At 31.5% G+C, this 13,239-nt stretch overlaps 1 long non-coding RNA gene across 1 annotated transcript; it reads left to right on the forward strand.

The window, feature by feature from the left end:
- Positions 1 to 479: 479 nt before the first annotated feature.
- LOC139905445 (uncharacterized) lies at positions 480 to 3,351 on the forward strand. Its single transcript, XR_011780182.1, has 2 exons — positions 480 to 1,469; positions 1,822 to 3,351. It is a non-coding gene; the product is annotated as an uncharacterized lncRNA (long non-coding RNA).
- The last annotated feature ends 9,888 nt before the right edge of the window (positions 3,352 to 13,239 follow it).

Consider the following 13,239-nt stretch of genomic DNA (forward strand, 5'->3'; position numbering starts at 1 on the left):
AAGTCTATAATTTGCTCATTTGTGTGGATAACTAATTAATAGACATACATATAAGATATGCACATACTATATGCAATATGCATATAACTGACATATGTATTAATACCTATATATTTAATATGTAAATGCATATTTGTTATTCAGGATCAGATAAGAAATAATGTCGATTCGAAAAAATTTGTATCAAAACTGCTTTGGAGTCCACAATATATACCAGGTAAGAAATTGGTACAGGTTCAACAATGAGGAAAAAGTAGTCTTTTTTTAAAGGAGCCAACTTCGGTGCTCGACCATTTGGTGACATTGAGTCTGCAATTTGTCACAGGGTACCCAGACATAAAGGGTAGTAATTTTAAACATTCGCAATTTTCTCTGGCCTTACCCCATCCACCTACAAACCGGTTTTAGTATAAGTACGCACCGATGGAGATTAAGTCTGGTACGAATATCCTTCTAGCAAGTCAGTTGTTCATTGTGATTCCTTACGACAATATAGCTATATACTATAAATAATTCTTTTCAGGAAAAAAAAACATTGTGCACTTATCTATATTTTGTGCAATTTAAACGGTAAAATAGACAACACTATTTTGGCTCAAGTGTTTTGTTCCAGTACTCGATTCGTCCAAAAATTAAGAAAAAGCGTCAAACAGGATGGTGAAAACCCACTGATAATGATTTCCTTAAGACTTTGTGACCTGAAAGCGGCCAAAATCGTCCAAAGTCATACTTTGTTCAAGAAAAAAAATGACTAATCCCAACCTATCGAGGTATGGGATTGCTGACAGCATCAACGTAGCGTCCTGCTCAATTGTGCATCGTGTGATTAATGAATATCTACAGTACTACAGCTATTTACGTCTCAAAAGACAGCTTTTAATCCCCGTAAAATATAGAGAAAAAGATCACCAGAACCAAGGCCTTAATTAAGCTAAAACAGATACCTCCCGTGAAAGATCTTATCTGGTTCTTCTAGGATGAGAAACATTTCTCTAAAAACCCAGAAGGATAAAGGAAGAATAGATGGTTGATAAAAGTCCTTTGAACGTCTCTGGGATCGTGAAGGCCAAGTATACATTCATAAAGTTATGTTTCTTGCCGTTGTTAGCAGTGAGGATCACATTATGCCACCCTTCCTCTTGAAGCAGTACCTGAAGTCAAGACCAAGGTCTACATCAGTGTTCTGCATGCCAAATTATTACCCTGGATTCGTAGCATCATAAAAGATCAATCTTGAATCTGGCAACAAGACGGAGCTCCCTGTCACACCCGCAAAAGAACACTCAATTTTCTTGATTCTGAGAATGTGATGTACGTCGAGCCGAATTCTGTCCCTCCTAAGGAAACGAAATTGAATCATTCAGACTACTTTGTTTGGGTTTCCAATGAAGGTCCCACTTCCCCACAAGATCCTTGAGAGCTGGCATAAGGAAGGTATTCCAGATTTTACCCAGTGGGACAGTCGAAAAGTCATTATGACGTTTCCAGGGATGTTGTAAATGTCCCTGGAAACGCTAAAGGCAATATTATAGATTGAATATCAAATTTATATTATAATGTTGATTTTACTGAAAAACTTAATAGAATCGGGTAAAAGATAATGTCACAGGAGTATATTAGTCATTTTTCCCCCGCTTGCGAACTTTAAGATGAGCCACCCTTTATATGTGTGTAATGTCAAATGGTTGTCGCATTGCCTCAAATGTACCACAAACTCTGGGATATTTCTCTTAAGCACTCTTTTAATACATATGTTATGTATATATGTATCTAGGAAGGACTCTAAATTCTATAATAATCTTATTTCTACTTCTTTTTCAGAGTCGAAACGCTTAGGTAATGTTACAAAAGGTGAGGGAGAGAGAAGAGCGTTGGCAATTTATAGCCAATTTACCTACCTAGAGGAGCCTAGACACCTCCCTTTTATCACTCTATTGTATAAGGAGCTTTATAATATGTACTATACATTTGTTGTGTACTTGATATGTACCTATTATAGAATACCACAGGGAAGGCACACGTTCTCTTGACAAAACAACATATTCAGGGATAAATAGATACTACATATTATGTAGTACCTAAGTACTGACATATGAATATACGTATCTATTTAGACTACAATCATTAAACGCATACTCGAGTCCTCTTTTATGTCTGGTTGTATGTGCAAAAAATAATAACCACACTAACAAATAACTTGAGAACAAGTTGGGCAACACACATTCCAGAATAAATTAGAAAAAAGAATTTTCATTTATTATTTGTAATTGATAAGAGTGTAAGCTGAAATAGTTTTGACGACTAAATAGACTCTAAGGAAATAGAAAATAAGACAGTTGATGTAATAATGAAACAAAAAAAGATGTATAGAGTGGGGGCCTACAAACTTGAAGTAGGATTACTAAATTAAGAACAACAGGATTTCTATGGAAAAAAGAAAAGTAACCTCAAAACCAATTTGGGATACGTTTCAATACTACATTTACATATATTTTTTATACAATATTTTTAATATTCCTTCACAGACAATAACAGCCTTGACACGCTGGGGAGCACATTGGGAGCTCTGGACGATGAAGGCCATGTCCATAGCGTACCACCATGTCATAATGCCAGCTTCGATTGAATCTAAAATTTAGATGAATGGAACGACGTAGCTGAATGGACAACGCACTCAAGAGAAATTATTCTCTAGAACTTAATGTGCATAGGTTCGATACTCGGTCGTTCCTAGAGAAGGAAATATTATACTTAATGTATACAGACTTCAAGGACCATTCCTAGGTCAGATGAAGTAATTGTAATTGTACGTATAATGTTTAATTATACTTAATCATTGCAACTCCATCTAACCAATTAAAAGAAAAATTTTAAAAATATGGGATTAGAGGTGCCCCAGATATTCTTGTAGAAGACGCACCGAGCAGCAAAGTCCAGGGAGTTGAAGTGAGGTCTCGAGGATTTTTTTAATGCTCCTTTAATTGATTAGATGGAATTGCACAGATTAAGTTTAATAAGCATTATAGTATTACAATTACTCCACCTAACCTAGGAATCTTGTGGGAAGCCCATATACATAAAGTATATTTTTTTCTCTATGAAATACCTGGGTGCGACCCTACGCACAATGAGTTCAAGAGACTAGTTTCTCCCGAGCGCGTTGACCATGAGCTACGGCGATTACTCAAGTTTTAGTTATTTTTAGCTGTATGGGCTGTAATGGATTTATTGATATCTGGAGCATTCTCGTCCCTGAGACAAAAAGGGAACACGTGTTGATTTTTTGATTTTTTCAATTAACTATTACCTTTTTGCTACAATTAATAATTAAATAAAATATCTAGAGAGGAATTATATTATAATCATATAAATAAACATTTTAGTTTAAAATTAGACTTCCAGGGATAAACCAATTCATCCGTTCTTTTTTTTCTTTTTTTATGTCTCAATTCAAAACAATTCATAAAAAAATAAAGGGTGCATTTAACAATATTGGAAGTAAAATAAAAATGAAAAGAATTAACAAAAATATTGAAAGAATGGACACAAGTACTAAGAAAATGTTAGAAGTTTTAGTACAAGTTAGAGTAATAAAATCTTCCACAGCTGTACCTTATCTAAAAAACGATGATATTTTCTAAAATTATTCACAATATGTTTTTAATTTTACAGATAACGTTCTGATTCAGAGGATATGAACCTCACTATGTCCGAGGCAAAGCCCCATAACCTTCCATAGACTTTGTATTTTGATATTAAAAGCAACGTATCTTGCTGTCCCATCTATTAAAATGCCTCTAAAATCTTCTACTCCAATCGGCCCTCTCAAAGTGAGTTTTTTGGCAATTTATACCTTGGAATTTCAAAGTCCATATATGTCACTAATATGATTGTTTGATAAATTAATAACAAATAAAATCCACTTAAGATCTCCTTTTGAAGTGATATATCCTTTCCATTCAGTATCTATTTTTATACATTTTTGGCACAACTTTTTCCAACAAAACTATACCTCCACCTAGATACTTCTTCGGTCGTTTGAAAATACGATGAATATATGATGTTTTTCTAGCCAAGACTACTTTTCTTCATTTAAAATCAATTCCCCAAATTTTGGATTTGATGCCGCCCTATATAAAACTACCTGGGTATTGTAAAGATCTGTACGTTTTTGGGGGTTCAAATGTCTACAATCATCCAGTTTTATCAAGATGTATTCATTCAATTTGGACCAATTTTTGTCGGAAAATCCATTTTGGTCCATTCTAGTCCAAGTATTGAAGTCTCTTTTTTGGTGTTACTCCAACATTTTTACACTTTGAGACATAGGATTATAAACTTGTAAATTTTTGTCAAAGCTGTTGCTTTGTTGCGTAATGAAACATCGTTTTGAAAAATAATGGGGATAGCATCGTAATTAAATAGACTACAAGTTGTGGATCCCACTCTTTATGTAAATTGTTTTCATGAACACGCACATCTTCCATCCAAAAAAAACTAGGGATAAGAAATTTTTCTCTACAAAAATCCATCCCTAACAATGATGTGAGTTAAAAGATGATCATAGAGAGGGTGTCCACAGGGGGAGTGCTAGAGGGGTTGCAGCCCTCCCCCAAATTAAGATTTTTAAATTTTTAGTAGAAAATGTGTTATTTGAAGACAAATTCCAAAAACCAAGCCCCCCTAAAATATATATATATATAATCCTGTAGACGCACCTAATAGAACAATTAAACATTTTTACAACCATCAGAATTCAAGGTGATATATTTACTCTTTCCATAGAGGTTCTTTAATTTAGACAATCCAATATTGAATATAGGGCTAATATTTTATATTTTGAATATCCTGAGGTGAGTGTTGGGTCCAGAAAGATGATTATTTTGATTATAAGTCGAATTGAAGAATATATTATTAAATATACATTTGAATATTTTAAATATCAAGAATAAACAAAACAAAAAATACATAAATAAAACTGGGATCGATTAATTTTCATTATTCATAATACAAATCGCGTTGAAATTAGTTCATATTTATCAAATATTCATATTACGTGTTCATAAACAAATACAAGATATTGTTCATATATTTTTTTATTGCTATTAACATATAATATGTATGTGTGTATATCAGTTGTATACAAAGGTAGGTAATGTCCCTGTTCCATAATGTCAACAGTTGTTATCAACAGTTTAGTTTTGAATACATACATTAATAAGCGCCCCATCATTTCCAAACATATAATTGCTTATACGTATATTTAGGAACATTCAGTGAAGTATTTGCACATTTCGTCCCTTAGAACAGGTAGATGAGGTCATAATGATAATGCACATTTAAAGTTTAAGTTTTAAAAATCATATCAGATATCTCCCATTGTCTATACACTGAATAAACCACAAATTTAGTCATTATTTTTTGTTTCTTTTTAAATAACTTTTCATAAAGAAGATTTAGAGGGATAGTTATTTTATACAAAATGTAATTTAAAACATATCATATTTTATGACTGCACATGATTAGTTGATGAAATAATTAGTAATTGGTGATTATGCAAAGGTCTTAAAATTGTTGATTTTTCCGGAATAAATCCAGTTACAATTACTCGATCTAAGCAAATTGCTCCAATTTAAGATTCTTGCATGACGGTAGATCTTATAACTTCAATTAAAACTCTTTAGAATAACTATTTGTGGAGTTATTTGCATACAAAGAATTTTTCAAATTTTAAATTATGAAAATCAATTGAAAAAATATCGGTTTGTATATTATAAATTAAAGAAATTAACTGATTATTATAAATTGCACCATTAAAAAACTCAGGAGTTAAATTACAAATTTCAAATCATTTATGGCCAATATTAACTTTTGACGGCAAACGCACGTTCCTCACTACATCAACACATGATAGTAATTAACTGACAATTTTTTCAAAAATCTACAACCACAAAAAAATTGGAGTGTGTTAAAAAAAATCGTAAGATAATAAATTTCCAATAAAATTTTAGATTCTCACCTTTTGAATGAAACCATCCCCCCCCCCATTAATACATGTACAGCGTATGTGCCACGGATTAGAAAAAAAGAAATTACACATGTCCTCTACGCATTTTGATAATATCCCCCAATTTATATTGTTGGTTTATTTTTGACCGATAAAATGTTAGACGTATTTTGGTGTGCCCTGCAATTTTCTACTATTTTGGTAAAAACACGATTCAAAGGTTAATAAAATATGGCAAGAATTCATAGAGTTTGATTCAGTTGTGCCTACATAATTAAGACGCAAAGATATGTACAAGGCGCATCCTATATTAATTATCCTTTAACTATTTTCAATTGGATTGAATTACCAGATAATGTCCAATAATTCCAAGGATTCTTGCTAGATGAAAGGGCCAGACACAATTATAAAGATAGGGGCCGTACACCAGGAAGGTTTTGCATGATTTCTTGAACATTAAAGCATATCTGGCATGCTTTAATGTTGTACAATAAAAGAAATCATAACAATTTAGAATATGTGCATGACCATTTGGATATTCTCTCAATCTCAAACCCCTATAAAAAGGTTTTAGATTAGATGTGTCCTTTTCCATTCAAGATACGCGTTCCTTCACATGAAACTTCTCCAGCACTTCCTCAGAACTTAAGAGAAGTCTGTCAAGAACAATAGGTATGCAAGAGTTGTTACTTCTTTCTGTATAAAGAAGTAAAACACTTTATTTAATAAGTCGTCTATTTTAAAGTGAAACCTATGTGTAGGCAAGTTACACTAAATGTATAATTAATTAATCCCCAATTATTGTTGCTGATTTGTAATATTCCCTCAAAAACATAGTGGGCATGTTCGACTCTTGAAAAAAAATGGAAAGAAAAAAATTTATGGAAATTTTTTTATTAAACTTTTAAAAGATTATTTATTCTTCTAAAATAGTTATTTTTTACAGCTTACTAAATTTTGAAGAAGAAATAGTCTTATAAAAAATTTTAAAGAGCATTCCCCTATACTGTTTTTTTTCTTTCCATTTTTTTCATAAATCAAAATTTGCGGAGCACACCAAACGATGTCTAACCCTTTTGACCTGTCAAAAATAAACTAACAATGGAAAAATTGTGGACATGTGACCTAACGTTATACAAAAAATGAATATCAAATAATGGTGTAATTCGAAATTAGAAAATAACGGTTCCTTTGTGATAAAACCTCGTATGTATTATGTAGCTACAATCAACTAAATCCAAGTTAATTACGACATAATTAAATCGATTACACTTTCTCTCAAACAACTCCACTCAATATATTAAAGGAACACTTGTAAGGTTATATTTTGCTTAAATAATATATTTAGATAGGACTATGAAATCAATTATATATATTTAAGACTGATATGTTCTAAGTGAGTCATTAATACTAAATACATAAGGTACGATGTATAATTTTTTCCCCACTTCATCCTTTCTCTTTCGATCACAAAATTGGAGAGAGCAACAGTGGATAGTTGAAATTCAATCCTTGCAACCTTTTAATAATAAGGAAATAACTATACAAAGCGAAGAATATATAATTCGAGTAGGAGGAGAGGGATCTCGACTTTTTCGAAGTATTTGAACAATTAGGGTTTTGGAGGATCATAAAAGGAAATGAAGGTCTACTTAGGTTTTGAGTTTATCTCTTATGAAGTATTCGGGGGGGAGGGGAGTCGGAGTCGATCCGTGGCCGGAGGAGATCACATCTAATTAAGTAAAACACTACGACTTTTTCTTGTATTCACCATGAACCATTACAGGATGAATGTAATAGGTATAATGGAGAGGAACTTCTATGTCGTCAAATCCATTAATTACGCAAACAAAAAATTATTATATACATACATAAATAAAAATTTATCCTACAAACTCAAATGATTGTCTAATCCTTAAGCTTTGAAACTTATTCGAGAAATTGTAATTGATTGATCTTCCTACTCCAATAGTATAATCTTCGCATTGCAACGTTTTTTCATTATTATTAAAAGGTTGGAAGTATTTAATTTCAACTAGACGCTGTCCTCAATTTCGAGATAGAAAGAGAAGGTATGACAAACTTATAGAGTGACCCAATACATCTAGTTACTCATACGCACATAATAATTTGATACCATTCATGTCAAATATGTAGAGCAGTACGGTTCGGTTTCTGTGTGAGTTGTTAGTGCCTAATTCCAAGTTGTGATGGGAAGATCACACGCCTAAAAACCTTATATAATGTGCAAAATCAATCTAGCTAGATAAATTAACTAATATCCCGAGGTAGTTTGGACTTTTTTTCCTGTTTCGCTTTTCAATGTTAAAGCCTCTTACAGTTTGAAATATATTATACGTAAATATTTGAATATTATCGTATTTCACTTTAGACACCTGGTGAATGCGTATGAGTATAACATAGATAGGTATAGATTGCTTGGGGGCTCTTGTGTTGCATAAGTTGTATGGCTCCATCACTTTATGAAATAGTTATGTTGTGTACAAGTTGCAATGGCTGAACGAATTGCAACTTAAATAAGCACATTGTACAAGTTTCAATTTCTTCGTCATGTATTATTTTACTACAACAAGTGGCGTTGTTAGCCCTAAATGTCTATCATATATATATATATATATTCAGAAATGTGTTTTAACTTCGTACATATTTTCATTTGTAGTATTTAGGTAAGTGGAATAGAATGTATCTCTAAAAACTTATTATGTATGTTTATGATATATTACAAATTGACATATAAAAATTTGAGTTAAATTGAAAATGGACATATTTCAATTTTTTTAGGTCAAAATATTGACCTTATGGGTAAAAATTTATTTTATTGATTTATACAATAAAATACAAGAAAAGGATAAAACAATGATCTATTAAATGGTTTCTTAAATAAATCGATATCTTCAAAAACATTCAAAATACAATGGTTTAAAATAGAGTAGGCGGCGTCGAGGCCAAAACTTTAGAAGCCTCTAAATTCTAAATCAGAAAACAAAATAGTATGAAATTTGGGACTTTTGGGGTTTTAACTAATACTAAAATATATACCATATTTGAAAAAATCGATAAATGTCCTTCTCTTGATAAATTTCATTTGGAATGGCCCTTAATATATGTAGGTATGTTAACAAATCTATGGACCCATCCCATTGATTTTCTACTATTCATACCCATAGCAACATTTGTAATCCAAATTAATTATAGCTTCTTGTTTGTTAAAACTATTAATTTTTTTTTTTTTAATTTTTGCTCATCGCATTGTAAATATATTCTGTATCACCTAAGAAAATTTCATCAATCTGCCATTAATCATATTTGCACGATTGTCAGATGAAAATTCATAATTTACGCAGGGAAGAGAAAGACAGATTTTCTATTGAAAAATTAAAACTACTGTGTGCCTATCAAATAAATATTGGTAACACTGAAAACTGGAGAACGAGCTACATCAATTAAATTTAAAATATCCTATATATCTAATTTTATTGAAATCCTTTATCAAACCTACATATATGTATAGGAAACCTATTTATATAAGTAATTAAATAACGGCTTTGATAAAATTTTTGAGCTAAGACTCCACAAATTATGAAAGCTAGTAACGTCTCTCATTACAACATTGGTTTTTCTTATTAATAACGTTATTTTCATTGATCCTATCATTTCCATATATTAAAATTATGCACTTATTATATTTTATATGACTGATATAACTCTCAGCATTTGAACTTTATAATGTGTCACAGAATAATTATAAAATAGTATAAATACCCTGAGAGCAGCTGACGTTCATCTCGAGTCGATAACAACCTTCCCAATACAAGCTTCGCTGATTTACATATTCTCAATGGAGTGTACCTGATTAAATAGACTCAAGTGAGAGAGTAGACAAGCATATCAATGAAAGAGAACAAAATATTACCTGGAATTCTGATAAATTTTAAATTGTTCATCTTTTGATTCGCGTCAATATTTGGGATGGGATTTTTGTAGATAAACATAGTAGTTTTATTCTCATTTATTTCGAAAATAGGCCCCCACCTAGTCATTTTTTTATCCAAGGTGTGTGAATGAGTGAACATAATTTACTGACATATTTTTTTGCTTGAATTATGCACCGTATTGTCTCCTCTTTCCTCAAAATCTCTTTAAGTCTCTTTTTTGAAATGTTTTTTGTACAATTAAGAACCATTTTTTAACATAAGCCATTTAGTTTTCAAAAAAAAAAAGATTTTATAAATGATATTTTACCTAATGTTGAAAGCAGTTGCAGATGTCATCCTACATAAGAGGTCTTCATCAAATTTTTCACATACCTCCTCACATTTCAATCACTAATATTGATACGCTTGACATGCTGCCTCATCGACTTTGTCGGACTTCTGGTGATTGTAGTGTCCACATCCTTCATGATCTCGCTTTCCTGGAGTCTACCGTGCCCAGGGAATTTCTCAATGCTCTTACATGAGGCCACCATACTTTTAATCTTGTAAAAAAGACTCAGGGAGCACCCTACAACCTTCATATTCTCCTCAACATTCACTTGGGAGAGCAGCAAATCAGGCACTCGTTGTTTTTCACCTCCATGCTGACAATTATAGTTTTTATTATGTATTAATCGGAATAATTCCTATTTTATAGTGCAACCCAGTATTTGAAATATTTCAACTAAAGTTATCCGGATTGATTTACAGTCAATTTCACGATGTTACGTTGCACACTGTAGACAATTAAACAGTTTTCAAAAGTTTTTGACAACGACAATTAAAATCAGGTTGTTACAAGTGTGTATACTCTACGTATTGTAAACTATTATGTTAAATGGAATGGGATGAGGATTGTAGTTCAATCAAATGATTATCACTTAGAATAATTGTACAGATGCCTGATCCGTCTGATGCATATAGCATTTTTCCATTTCTAGACAATAAATGTTTGAAGGTACAAATTTGGAGTGGTAAGTGAATTATTTATTCTAAAAAATTAATTCAGAAAACAAAGGATTGTTGTTCAGTTTTGCCATGTATAAATTCAAAACATTTAAATAATTTTCACAATAATACAGGCTAGGAAAATATGGAGGGATATATCTAATATCTAGCACTCAATATTGAATGGCATTTACTTAAGATCAATACAATGGCGGCTAGTTGAATATCGTGTAAGTTGACAAACTTCAATTGTCTAGAATGTTTCTTCAAGGGGTATTCCAGACCTTCTATGGAATATCCAACTATCCCAGTGGTTTTGCTACGGCTATTACAAGGTGGTGAATACACCCAATCCTGAGCCGTGACACATTTTCTGAATGTACATTCATAAAGTATTTTATGTAAGCTAACATTCTTATGTCTTTCTTCTTTTCTTTAAATAAAAAAAAATTGTGATGAATTTAAGGCAGTGGAGCCGGAACCATAGGGGTCAAAGGGATATTGCCCCCCCACTTTTGGCAAATTTTTAAAGCAATACAATATAAAAAAATCAAAGAATTCCTTCAAATTTCGTCTCTTTTCAAAAATGATGACACTAAAATTTAAAAAAAATGTGTTTTTTTTTGTCAAATTTGACATTTATAAAATAAAAAAGTTTATATTAGAATTAAACCCCCCAAAAAAAAAAAAAAAAAAAAAAAAATACTCCCATGATGACTACACAATTGTATAATTTCGCCTCCCATTTTGCTAAAACATTCCGGTGATTCAAGGGTAAAATATTATCCATCAATTAAACATTTGGTATGATATTAGAGCTTGAAGTCAAAGAGTCGCTGGGGGAGCAAGTTGGTGCATGCTAGTTGGGTCAACTTGAGAGAAAAAGGGGAAAAGGGAGGAATATTATCTTTTCTAATTTGTTCTGAGTTCTAGAACAACAACTGAACCTCAAATGTTGGAATAGTCATAATCGTAGATTATTAAAAATGATATATATTTTGAATAAAACTAAATTTTGCTTCAATTATATATGTACATAGATGAGAAATATTATTTTCAATCATTCATTATCAGATATTGCTACTGTCTCAACGTACCCATCGATGAGGTAAGTTGAGACAAACAATAGAAAACATTCTAATTGATGTCATAGCTAAAGTTTAATGAAATATGCTATGAAACTAGTGACAATCTATGCATATTGTTTTGAACTTTGTACTAAATATTTCATTTTTTTCGAAATGTCCCTTCTTTATGCTGAGTAGTATAGCAAAAAAGTAAATTTGGTAAAGTCAATTTTCTGTCAACTAGCCCCTCTATGTACATAAATACTTAGTAGGATAAAGCCACAAATACATATTTTTATGCATGTACAATATACATACCTAGGTACCAAGATATGCAATCCTTTAGGTGCAATCTTATTTAAGGGAACAAGTACTAAGCAAGAAGACATGATGCACTCTGCTTGCATAGGTAGATGTCATTATGTAATCAAATCTCCTTCAAGACTATATATACAATATTATTTTTTTGAAATCATTGCATAATAAATGAATTAATGAAAATAAAAATAATATACCTAATCACATCAACAACAAACCTAGGCTGTTGCTTCAGCTTTGTTCATTTCAGAAGTAACAAAACTCTTTGGAATGAGAGAGAGAGAGAGAGAGAGGAAGAGAGAAAGAATTTCCTTGTTTTAGAGGTTTAAAGTCATATATGTATATGGTATATTCGTATATAGGTGTAGCAATATATATATATATGCATAGAAACACGTAGATATTGAATTAGCTCTGATATACCACAGCACTTCTTACTATTACCTATGTACGATATACTTACGTATATAAAGGAATTTGAAGAAGGTGCCCTGCCCAGATTTCAAGTACTTGTATGTTATGCATCATGTATATATTTTATATATATATGCAATATTTAAAATGATATTTATTAATCTATGCTGGCCTTGACTGACGCATTCGAATTGCAGGCTGAAAGAACAGCAATAATATATGTATTAACTTTGTAATCGTCATTGACATTCACACACACACATTTATATAACTTCACAATATGAGTTCTTTCTAATATAATTTTGATACATATTTCTGTGAAACAGGGAGATGCAGATTTTTTGTCATATATTTTGCCAAAGGCGGTGAACATTATTATATCCCTTTGATACTCATACAAAACTTTGTACTACACTTGCAGAAGGAAATCATGCACCGTCTTAGAATTATGTGACGTCCCTAATTGCACTCAATTATAATGGACGTAGGG

Source organism: Lepeophtheirus salmonis, chromosome 5, assembly GCF_016086655.4.
Source record: "Lepeophtheirus salmonis chromosome 5, UVic_Lsal_1.4, whole genome shotgun sequence".
Classification (NCBI taxonomy): Eukaryota; Metazoa; Arthropoda; class Copepoda; order Siphonostomatoida; family Caligidae; genus Lepeophtheirus; species Lepeophtheirus salmonis.